At 42.5% G+C, this 12,489-nt stretch overlaps 1 protein-coding gene across 1 annotated transcript in view; it reads left to right on the top strand.

The window, feature by feature from the left end:
- The first annotated feature begins 15 nt into the window (after nucleotides 1-15).
- The window catches only part of ZHX3 (zinc fingers and homeoboxes 3), a 32,364-nt gene continuing 19,890 nt past the window's right edge, over nucleotides 16-12,489 (top strand). Inside the window, exon 1 of the mRNA XM_088480629.1 lies at nucleotides 16-135. The gene's annotated coding sequence lies outside the window, so the exon portion shown is untranslated. The remainder of the gene's footprint in view (nucleotides 136-12,489) is intronic.

Genomic DNA, 12,489 nt, shown 5'->3' with positions numbered 1-12,489 from the left:
GGTTAAAATATGTCACATGGGGTTAGACAACCAATTAGCACTTTGGATTGGTTCTCACAGCGCCAGCGGCTCCGCCTATTCCCGGGCCCTGAAACTGTCGAGTGCGAGGAGTGAAGAGGGACGTATATGGTGTCGGTGAGTATCGTCCGCTGGGGTATATGGTGCGGGGGTTACGGGCGGCGAGGGGAACTAGCTTAGCTGCTGTCCTTCAGGTGATAGTGGTCACATACGTTTCTTGGGTGAGACCCGCAGATGTGTGGTACTGAGGCTGGGCAGGAGCAGTGTGGTCATGCTTGTCCTTACGGGCGCCAAGTTGCACAGGCTGTTGCGGCCACAGGCCGGCCATGAATAATAACAGGATGGCTGTAGAAGTTCAGCAAAGTGTGTGCAGTGGGGTGGCTGCGCTCCTCACGTGTGGCTCAGGGTGATTTGGGGTTGCCCAGGGTGGGCATGGGGTGCCCTTGCGATGTAAACAAGGGGTCTCTCCTGTCTGACTTACGGTATTTGCGTCACTTTTTGTGTTGCTGTGCGCCATGTGATATTAAAGCAAAGCTGCTAAACTCCTTCCAGCATTATTTATGGTTCAGAGTAAATGTACAGACCACAAACAAAGGGTGCGAGGCTCCATAAAATGCAGTGAGACACACACACACAATGTATAATAAGACTAGTGATCTGGATCCTCGGTCACGCCAGTAGTGCTGCTAGACAACCACACTCCCTTTGTGAGCTTTAAGTTTTTCGTTTAGTGCTGTTGAAGGATACAGCCCTATGAGGCAAAGATTGCTGAATACCAACCAAAACATGCCGGAATAGCCTGGGAGAGACTGTTGTAGACCTGTAAACTTTTTACATTTGACCTTTTTTTTTTTTTTCAGCAAAGTTATTTCCCAAAATTCAAATGTTTCCATTGTTTTCTATTATTAATTTTTACTGATATGTAAGCTGCACAACTTCCTATTGTAATTTCATTCAAACTTTTTATATATGGGTATTTACTAGATATTCCAATAGTTGTGACCATGATGTGCATTCATGATACCAGACATGTTTCTTCTATATTATGGGAATACAGGTTTACCCTTCTGGCAAACTGTGTATTTTTCATTTTTTTTTGTCCTTTTCCCCTTCTTGTCGCTACCTTTTTAGTTCAAAACTTTTATTTTTTGGTTTACTAGACCAATTATACAGAAATCATGGTAGCTCTGTTCTTCAGTGGTGATTGTTTAAATAAATATATATTTTTATGGTGTGTTGGTGCGCTACATGGGTGTGTGGAGCCCTGCTGATGTGATAGGTGTCCAGTTATGGTAGTAACTAACCTCCTTGTTAATGAATAAGCTGATTGAAGAACCAGGCACTCACCTGATGGCCAGAACAATTATGGGTGGCGGTGTGACTTTAAATGTTTAATTATGCAAAATAACTGATCCTGGCCTTTGTATATACCCAGTAAATCTGTTGAGGCATTCGGGGCGGAATTCAATTGTTTGCAGCCACCTACGCACCTGATGGAGCTATTCAATTGTTGCTCCTGATGGGAGCGATCAGCTGACATTTCAGCTTGCACCCCCCAGGGGGGGTCACTTTAGACTGGATGTGCAAATGTGATAAGATAATTCCCCTTAGTTTGAAAGACTAAATATACTTTGTGAATTGGTGTATAGATATGCAGGAGTAAGTTCTATTTGATAAATTCTATGCTACAGTGGTCTATTAAGGTATAGTCATGTCGTTCCATTTCCAAAATGATCGGATGAGTACAAATCCAATTATATGAAATATTTGTGCCATTCACACTGGGGGCACCACACATCCTGGTCTCAGAGCCCAGTGGCCCGCTATCACCTAGTACACCCCCCCCCCCCCTATATCGGGTTAATCTGTAATGTCCTTTGTCACTTCACTGTGTTTTGCTTTATTTGTAGCTATTCAATTACTCTGTACTTTATTTGCAAGTATTTTTAAAGTAGCGGTCTCAAAGGGTTATATTGATACCCTCTTTGTGCCACACAATAGACAAACAACTTTGTTATTGCTATTTCTGATATTAAGTTCTTCAATTGTGTACCAGTTCAATTAATTAAAGAGCAGATCCATCCACACCACCAAATAGAGCATTTTCCATATCAACACCTGGTGCGGAATTCAATTGTTTTCTCGTGCCCAATCTTCCGTCTAAAGTGACAGAAGATTGTGGGGTGAGATTCAATTGATTAGAATATTGTGCCCAATGAGGTTGGGTTTAGCTGCGTAAAACGGCTACACCCGACCAAATTGCTGGGCGCTATCACATTTCAGCTTGAAGTTTCCGGGCCTCTGCTAAAAGGAAGAAGCAGCTTAGTTAAACTTTTAACTGGCAGTACTACTGTAACACGCATAGCATTCCTGATGTAATTAGCTCTAAAACATAAACCTCCGTTTTGTTTTGTGCTGTAATGTTGAAGACATTGGGGCCCGACAGAACCTCATGGTATGCTAAGGTTAGAAAAACATTGCATGGGCTAATTGAATCTGCCCCATTGTGTAAATTATCTGTTGGAATAACCTGCAGATCCTGTGATGGTTATCCCACGCTATTGTTCAGACCAAATCAGAAGCCTGTGTTTTTTTACTCCCATAAAGATTTCTTTTGTCATAAAGTTTCTCATGTACACAGCTTGTTTCTGCCAATACATGGCACATGCTGCCTGCACATTATGGAAACATCCTTTCTCTAGGCTGTACCAATATGATGCCTGTCAATGTGCTAGAAACCATTGACTTACTGAGGTACTGCCTCGTTAATAATCATTAAGGCCTGCCTTTGTGGTATTTGTTAATAGTTAATTGATAAGCTATATTTTAATATTGCATCACCAGGCAAAATAGATGCCTCCATAGCATAGGTGACATGCCCACTTTTATATATAGTGTTCAGCTCCGTAATTCACACAGGTGTGGTCCGGCTGACAGGTGCGATAGCATGATTTCTGCTCGCACCCTCCTGAGGTGGCGAGATGAAATAGTCAAAATGCAGTTTGGACGCGCTGACTTTAGATGGCTAAACCTGGTCTATTTGGCTGCGATATGCGCGATATGTACTTTAGTGTGTGTTGTAATATTTGTAAGTGGATAGGTTAAATGAAGTTATTTCCTTTCTTTGATTTAACATGGCTCACTAGGGGCCGCATTTACCAATGATGCATAACCCCTTTAACACTTGCTAATGTGGCTAGGTCATCCTTTCTGTATTTAAAGTCTGTATTTTACAGCTGTTTGTCACTGTATCGCTCTCGCCATCTTTAGATGGCGGGAGCGATGCAGGTCCCCATTGCTGGCAGTGGGGACCTGGCAGCAGCCCCTCCAGCGAAGCCTTCCAGGCACTGCCGGATCCCTGTCGGGATGAACAGTCGTGCACATGTGCAGTCAGACCGTCGCTCATGCGCATTAGCGATAGGCTGCCAGCAGGTGAGCAGAGGACATCGCGAGGTAAGTAATGATGAATACCAGTGGAATATTCATTTGTATAACTGCAATGCTAAACAATTAGGTTTGTTTTTAAATAGGACCCTACATCTCACACTTGGAAGATATTTTTCATATACCTATGATGCTTCATCTAGCTTTCACCATAACAAGACATAGGAGTAGTGAGGTACTCATAGTTAATTTTGATTAGTATATTTTTCAAACTCTTTATGGACCACAAACAGCAAGGAGCATGGTCCTTTTGGGACGTGAAATAGGCACCAACAATACTGCCTGCCTAGCTATGTCTCATAGTGATCAGTTTTAACATTGAATGCAGAGCTAGGCATCTTATTAGCAAATGTAAAAAGACCTGTGGTTACAGTGCTCTTATCCAAATGATGTAAAGGGAGATGGAGGTACTAATGTATGCTTGTTCCAATGTACTTAACCATGATGGAAATGTAAAAATAAGAACTAGGGAGTTTACCTGGTGGATTGCCAAAACCGAATTATGCAAGAAGGACTTGTCTTTATAATGCAGGTGAAAGCTTTCTAGCAATATAAAATTCAAATGCACTTTGAATTATTGCAGTGTCCCGGAATATGCGCTTTTGCTCACTGTTGCCCTTTGCTGATGTTTTTCTTAAGGTGGGTACACACCAGAAAGATTTATCCGCAGATGATTATTCATGCACTCTGTACAACCATCACTCGTGTTTCGACCCCCTACCCGGCGGACAATGCAACAAGAGTATGGGCAGGTGGCAGAATGCCCGTAGACACAGCACGATGACTGCTATATCTGCCATTGGCTGTGCTGCACAGCCAACGCAATATGTCTGTGCATGGCATCGTTCAGACACTGGCCGACGTGTGCATGATATATCTACCGGCTGTTCAATTGAATGGCCGATATGTCGTCCAGTGTGCACCCAACATTAGTCCATACTGACATCACCTTAGACACTGTTGCTTGTTAAATAGTTGAGCTTTCTTGGTCACTGAAGCCTGTCCTTCACACGCCACAACAATTAGCCACATTTCATAATTTGCTCTTACAGAAATAGTAGCCATAACTACAGGCAGTCCGGACAGTTTAGCATTTGTAGACATGATCTTGACCATGGTGGGATGTTGTTTGTTGTTATAACACATGAATAATACCTTTTTGTGGAAGCCCTGACTTTCAATATGCTAATTGGATAATTAATTTTAGCAGTATGTGCGCACAGATCTGCCATATACGGTACCCTGAATATTGCTGCTTGTCCAGTACACCTGAGAATAAAACTAATAATGCTATTACTTGCTTCTTCTAGGTCCAGTCTGTTGACATGATTGGTATTTAAAGATGTGGGATGGACTTTTACAGATCTATAGTTAATTGTGACCTAGAAATCTTCTGTTAGTAATAGTTGGTAGCTTAATTCTCATGCATTAGAATCCGTTGAGTTTTTTTTCTTCTAGGAGGTTGCTACAGTGTACACCAGCGTTTTTCAACCACTGTGCCATGGCACACTAATGTGCTGCGAACGGTTGTCAAATGTGCCGCGGTGGTCAGCTCAGCGCACTTGTACTGTAGTGTGTTTTATTCCTGTGGAGGCCAAAGTAGTGTGTTTTTTATTCCTGTGGAGGCCAATGTGTGTATATTTAGATGTGTGAGTCAATGTTTGTTTTTTTCGTTGGTCACACACACCGCATAGCCGGATGGTGTGCCTTGGCAATTTAAAAATTTTGTGTAGTGCGCCTCGAGTTGAAAATCACTGATGTACACTGTAGAAACACTGCCTCTTAATGCATGGCAAATTATCTGGGGCGTAGACAATTTGAGGATAACTATGGCAACCCCAAATAGCCGTAAGTAAGCTAGATTGTGCTATTAAAATGTACATCCAATTTCCCTCTCCCATCCCTGGCCACAGAGTAGCTGAATTTATAGGTCAGTACAGGAGCAAACTAATGCCTATAATAATGTTCCAACTGACTGTTTCTGTTGCACACAAATCCCACCTTAAGGTGCATACACACGGGACGATTCGCTCCATGAACTAAATCGTCCCGCGTGTCCCCGGCAGAGGTGTACTCAGTGTCGCTAATGACACTGAGCAGAAACACTGAACAAAATCGGGAACGATTTCGTTCAGTGCCGGCTACCCTCCCTCATCCCCGAAGATGTTCAACCTGACATTATCGTCAGATTGAACGGGAGGTTCAGGGGATGAACAATAACTACCAACTACAAACTGAAGCACGCATTGGTAGTTATCGTTCATCGTTTTGGAGCAGAAACTGGACGATTTTTTTTGGACGAATGAACGATAACAATATCGTTAAGTCGTCCAAAAAAATCGCTGCATGTCTATGCACCTTTAGATCTGTTTTGATATTATGAGGAATATTGGCCCACCCTTCTAGGAAATATGATATGGAAAGATCTACAACATGTTACATGAATCTCTTAACCAGTGACTTGCATTGATGCTCATGGCCTTTTAGCAATATATGGAAGATTATACAGTTTTTCATGTATTTTAACTTTAAGCAGTTTTGTTTTACTGACCTTTTAAAGTTGGAATAAGTTTATTGTAAAGCTTTACACTTACTGTGGTGCTCTTCTATACAGGTTTAACATCCTGGCTCCTACAATTCTGTCTGCTTGTATTCAGATTGTTGGCCTGGGTATGTAATTGCTGTGTTTTTATGGTGTAATTCGTCCAGCATCTGGGGTGTATGTGACTTGTGTTAGAGAATTTCTGATAATTTAATGGCTTTGCTATGGGTCCTTACATTTTGTAGTCATAAAGCATCACAGTATTTGCCTGGAATTAAATTTTCATGGTTTGTTTCGTAATGTAAGAAAAAAAGCAGCTGTATTTATGTGCCTGGTGTCTGTCTTAGACATTGGAACTGGGCCTCCATGTGCATAAATGCTTGATGGCCGCCAGCCTAAATCTCTTCCGCTTCACTCTCTTCCTTTGCCTGCCAGGCTCATTGTAGGTCAGACATTATACACGCATCACTACTCGCAGCCATCTGATCATGCGCGTTGTAATTCTTGAGAATGAAGATGGGAAAAGGTCGGAGTCTAACCCCATGGGAGCAGAGACACTTTTAGGTTCCTTTGTAGCACCCATGGGATCAGCTGACACATGATTTGTGTAATGCTGGAAATGAAGAGGGAGTATCTCAAAACATTAACTTGTGTTAATGAATTTAAATGTAATTATCTAGTATATCTGCTGAGGGACTGTTAGCACCCTCTCCCAAATAAGAGACTGCGGAGAACAAGCACATGTTCTTCCTCCAGTGTATATTCTGTCTTGGTTGTTAGAAGGATGTTCAGAGAATGGGCTCTTGGAGTTTATCTGGATATTAACTATTGAGTGCCAAGCTGCATGTTGGTTATGTTTTTCATTCACTGCACATTAAGTATAGTTGTTTAAGTTGTACACATCGACAGTGTTTTGGATCCTGTTAACTGAAGTACTTTAAACCAGCAAATATGCTTGTTCTGCTCATCAGTCTGGTTTAACTGGAGAAGTGTATCACATTAACTTAGATATGATGTTTTTTTTTTAATAGGATCACACATACTTCAACATACAATGATTGTTGTGCTATATTTGGGGATAATTCAATTCCCAATGCGGTGTTGTAGCTCCTAGGCTGAGTCCCTGGAGCTATTCAATTGGCTGCGCTGCAATCCCGCAACTAGAGAATTTCTGCTTGCAGCCACCTGAGGTGCGAGCACAAATCCAACTTAACTAGTGCCTTGGGACAGCATCACGTGCGGTAACAGCGTTGCGACCAGCACTTAAGTCAGAAAATGCAGTTTAGTGCGACTAAGCCCCAGTCAATAGTCATGGTAAACTGCATAGCCTGACTTAAGTACAGGGCACAAAGTGGGCATTTGAATAGCTCCAGCCACTCATCTCAGGAGCTATGTCGCTGTGCTGTTCCCCAAGTTTAAGATTGAAACTAACAAGAATAAATATGGAAAAAGCATCTTAAAGTTGACGTCTTTTTTTTTTGGGTAGGATTAATATAGATTAGTCCATTTTCTCTAATAAATTTCAACCCTGAATAAGGGTGTAGTCGTTATCCCGGCAGTCGGAATGCCGTACCCAACCCTCGTGAATGCTCACTAGTAGAGTGATTAATACATACACTACTAATCAAAAACTGCTAAATTTTTCCTTTTTTTTTTTTTTAATTGAATTTAAAAGTCCCATTGAATAACATGACACTATAAACTGGTAAATGTACAAAAAAAAAAAAGTAGGTTCTTTAAAAATGTAAATTTATCAATGACAAAAGAACTTACAGCTCTTCTGCAGCAAAGAAAAATAGGCTAGTGGACTACTGAAGACAGGAAGGGGGCCTTGAGGACCAATTGAAAGCTTTGGTTCATCACGCAGGTGTTTTTGTAAACCGTCAAGTGAAAGGATTGTGTGTGGTATTCATTTACCAAGTAGTGTCTTTTTAAAAGCTGCCGCTTCCCGGCTGTGTATAAGGCCGAAATTTGAAAAGGGTAATGCTTTTGATGGCAAAACACTCCATGTTTTGCTATTAAAAGAAATTGTCCTTTTAAATTTCGGGCTTAAACATGCTGGGAAGCAACAGATTTTACAAGACCCTGCTTAGTAAATAAACTCATGTTACACCGACTGTCAAACTTGGAGGAAGAAGCATGATGGACCCCATGGGGCTCTTTTGCTACATCCAGAGTCAGCAACTTGCACGGAGTGATTGGCACACTGAACCGAAAGGGTTACTAACAGGATTTTATAAATAAAATATATCAAGCGCTCCTCCAATAGGGTACATATAAAATAGCCTGGAATCAGTCCTTAGAAAAAATTAATAGTTCTTTTGTTGCTCCTTTTTTTTTAAATAAATCCACAGCCCGGTGTAAATTCCTCAAATAAAGAGAGATCTATTATGTGTAGATATAGACAGTAATTTAAGTACACTTACGTACATCAGGGGTATCCACTTGCTTCAAAGTATAGTCCTATGAGTTATCCAACTCTAGGTAATCCAGAACAGACTTTTTAGCACCTCCAAAAAACCCCCATAAAATATAGCCTCCCATAGTGTAACACCATAAATTCAATACACACTGTTTAAATCGCATAAAAACAACAAATGGCTGCGTACTGCAAAAGGCCTTTGGGAAATGCACTTGAGCACGAGGGGTGAATTAGATGAGCATGGGTACAAATCGCCTCACTTTTGAAGATAAGTAGTCCTTCATAGGATTCTTAGTGGTTGAAAGCCTCCTCCTTATCACATCAATGTGTGTCAACTGTAATGGTGCCCATACACTGTGCGATATAGCAGCCGATCCGACGGGTTGGTACGATATCGCTGCTCTATCGTACCATGTATGGGCATGATATTGGACAGAGCGCGCTCCCGTGGGATCATACATCGCACCTCCAGATCTTACTGCAGGTTCATTTGATCTGGAGATGCGATGTATGATTTCATGCAGCGCTATGACGGGTGGGGGAGGAGAGTGCTGGCATATCGGGTGGTCGGCCACCCGATCGCACCGTTTGTGGGGACCGCCTGATATGTCGACCGTCAGATCCCCCGTCGCGTCGCAAGGTCTAGAGCAGTGTTGGCTAACCTTGACACTCCAGCTGTTGTGGAACTATATATCCCAGCATGCCCTGCCACAGTTTTAGCATGCCCTAATAGCAAAACTGTAGCAGTGCATGCTGGGTTATGTAGTTCCATAACAGCTGGAGTGTCAAGGTTAGCCAACACTGGTCTAGAGAAATATATTTTTAGAGTGTTTTTGATATGATTGTCTCCACTCCCCTGATCAAATAAAGGGGAGGGGTAATACAAAGGACTATATATAGGAGTTCAGAGGACTGCCAAGGCACACCTTGAAAAAGAGTTTAGCCGCCCATACACTGTGCTTTATGCACTGTGTATGGGCGGCGTCTTTTTCAAGGTGTGCCTTGGTAGTCCTTTGAACTCCTATATATAGTCCTTTGTATTACCCCTCCCCTTTATTTGATCAGGGGAGTGGAGACAATCATATCAAAAACACTGTAAAAATATACTTCTCTAGACCTAAATTGTTCATTATACACTTGGGTATGCTAAATCCTTATACTAGAACATAATGCCCATATAATACAACTTTTAAAACAATTGTAAGTCTCTTTATTCGTATAAAACGCAGCAATGCGTTCCACTCCTATAATGCACGCTGCTTATGCCGGAAGTCAATACTACTTCCATTCAGGTGGGAGCAATTACTTATGGCAGCGGGATCCGTAAGTTGTAATCCTTTTAAAGGGAAATAAATGTAAACATCAGGGAAAAATCTGTTTGTTAAACATTTGACACAGCTATCTAATAAAGTTAGGGATCATCCCAGTATTTTATCTTTGCTCTTATGAACTAATAGACAGGAAAGACAATTCTCCGGCCTGAAGATCGCCCAGGTTAATAAGTTGAATACATTGAAACTTACATAGACATTCAGAAATTTGAGGAATCTTTATTTTTTTTTTGGAAGAAAAATTTCGTAGGTTAAAAAGGGAAGTGTTATGAGCAGTGATTGCGCTGAGCCAAAAAAAAAAAAATGGTATACTGAATAACTATTTACTATACACTTTTTAAAACTCTGCTCAGTAAACTTGCTTTGGATGCTATGTTGAAAAGTTGTTCTGTAGCACCAGTTGAACAATCATGGTAACAGCTTATAGTATCCTCTACATCTGTGGTTCTCAAACATCAAGTTTTCCCATCAGGACATTAGTGTTCCCGCTAGACTGCGGACAGGGACACTCTGCGAGAGCTCACGGAGAGGGGGCATGGCTGCCCCGGCGGGGGCTGTCTTTGTGAAATACCCCCAATTTGTCACATTTTGAGGCGTGCCCAGTCCGAAGGTGCTGGGCTTCCCCCAAGCTCCCCTCACTGTGAATATGTAGTGTACACAGCATCTATTCACTTGGCGGCATTCGGTAGCCGCAACTTCTCCCACATGTAGGACACTACGGCCAGCGGGTGGGGAAGGCACATGGCAGGCGGTTTTAGCAGGGAGTCGCTGTAAGGGCAGGGCGTGGCACCCCGTTAAAACAGGCTAGCGGGAACACTAGGCCTTGTTTTGAGGAATTCTGTCTATGGAAGTAGGTAGGATACTTAATGACCCAGCAAAATAGATTCTCACCTGTGCATGATTAAAGAAATCCACTAAACATGACCTGGTGGTACACAGGATTTACTTAAATGTAAGTAGTTTTATTTGTAATATTCTGAGCTATGTTTGGCTACCTCATCCTATCTTTTCCTCGCCCACTTCATTTTAAACCACAGGGTAAATTTACGCAGTGGCAATTTAATGACAGGATTGCATTGTGGGAGCTGGCGCCCACTAACTAATCAGAGCAGGTCCATTCATATTCGTGCCCTCTCGTTGGGTTCCTGTAGGACACTGGCAGTTTTCAAAAGATGGTGCTCCTGCAAGGATTTTTGAGCAGGGCGCCACACCATGCTAATTACAATTCAAACACCAGGAGTTGTAGCTTAGCCGGGAAGGCCATCAGTCCTGGAAGCCCATGGCACCATTTATTCTCAAGTCTTGCCTTGGACCAGTACCTTCGGCACTGGTATATGATTAAATATATTGTAAAAAATATAGGTATAAAGAGTTCAAAATCTCATAGGCCATATATATTGTAGCAAGATCTGATTAGGGGTGCAATCTCCCAATGGTAAACTGCAGCACTTCTAATGCAGCTGCCAATCAATAGCACACCAGTCCAGTGCCTCCCAAGTTTCTACAGCTACTTTTATATAGCAGCATAAAATGAACATAAAAATAAATCCTAGCCTGTCCGACTTTAACTAACAAAGTTCCCTCTCTCCGGGTGGAAAGACCTAGTGTCCAGCTCGCAACAAAACTCCAATTTTAATACAGCACTTACGATCTCAAGTGGCTGTCACTGCATGCCTCAACCTGCTCCCCAGGCAGTGAGAGACAGACTAGCAAAACTGCCCATATTTTCAGTCTCTTACAGGTGGTCTGGTAATTAAGTTTGCTAATTGTGTACCAGGCAGAAGCAAGGAATCTGGGGCATATATATCTTCCCTTCAGTTTCTCCAGTGTTTCTGTCACAATTAGCAGAGGTTCCCAAAAGCGGTCCTCAAGGCTCCCCAACAGTTCAGGTTTAGATAGATCCATGGTTGAGCACAGGTGACTTAATTAGTACCTCAGTCAGTTTGATTTAACCACCTTTTGCTCATCCATGGATATCTCTAAAACCTGAGCTGCTGGGGAGCCTTGAGGACCGTGTTTGGGAACCTCTGTACTAAAAGGATATTTTCATGATTAATTACAGTTGATTCCTTATTGAATCATCAGTTTGAGTGTTTAGTTGTGTTTTTTTCTATTTTTCTTTAATGTGGAAAGTATCATGCAACCATAAGACAGGTAGTGTGAAGGGCACTGGGGTCCATAAATCTGTTTCTGCTTACTTTGTAGCTGTTGAGGTGTATGGAGAGAGAACAGATTAGAATCCACAGATATTTGAGCAGTATTATTGAGCTTTAAACTTGCAACTCATTTGACACTAATGTGGTGGTAAATCATATTATATGCAAGCCAGGGGCGTAACTAGAACTTTTTGGGCCCCATAGCAACATTTTTAAGGGCCCCCCCTAACTTAGGTCTTACACAATAACCACAGTAGTTCCCCTAAAACATTAAATGCCCACTGTAATGGTGCCCCTTATGCAATGCCCACTGTAATGGTGCCCCTTACGCAGTGCCCCCAGTAGTGAGCCCCCTGTAGCTGCCCCCAGTAGTGAGCCCCCTGTAGCTGCCCCCAGTAGTGAGCCCCCTGTAGCTGCCCCCAGTAGTGAGCCCCCTGTAGCTGCCCCCAGTAGTGAGCCCCCTGTAGCTGCCCCCAGTAGTGAGCCCCCTGTAGCTGCCCCCAGTAGTGAGCCCCCTGTAGCTGCCCCCAGTAGTGAGCCCCCTGTAGCTGCCCCCAGTAGTGAGCCCCCTGTAGC

The sequence above is a fragment of the Taudactylus pleione genome, unplaced genomic scaffold (genome assembly GCF_031769625.1).
Source record: "Taudactylus pleione unplaced genomic scaffold, aTauple2 ptg000256l, whole genome shotgun sequence".
In the NCBI taxonomy this organism is placed as follows: Eukaryota; Metazoa; Chordata; class Amphibia; order Anura; family Myobatrachidae; genus Taudactylus; species Taudactylus pleione.
This window is presented reverse-complemented; position numbering and strand designations above follow the sequence as displayed.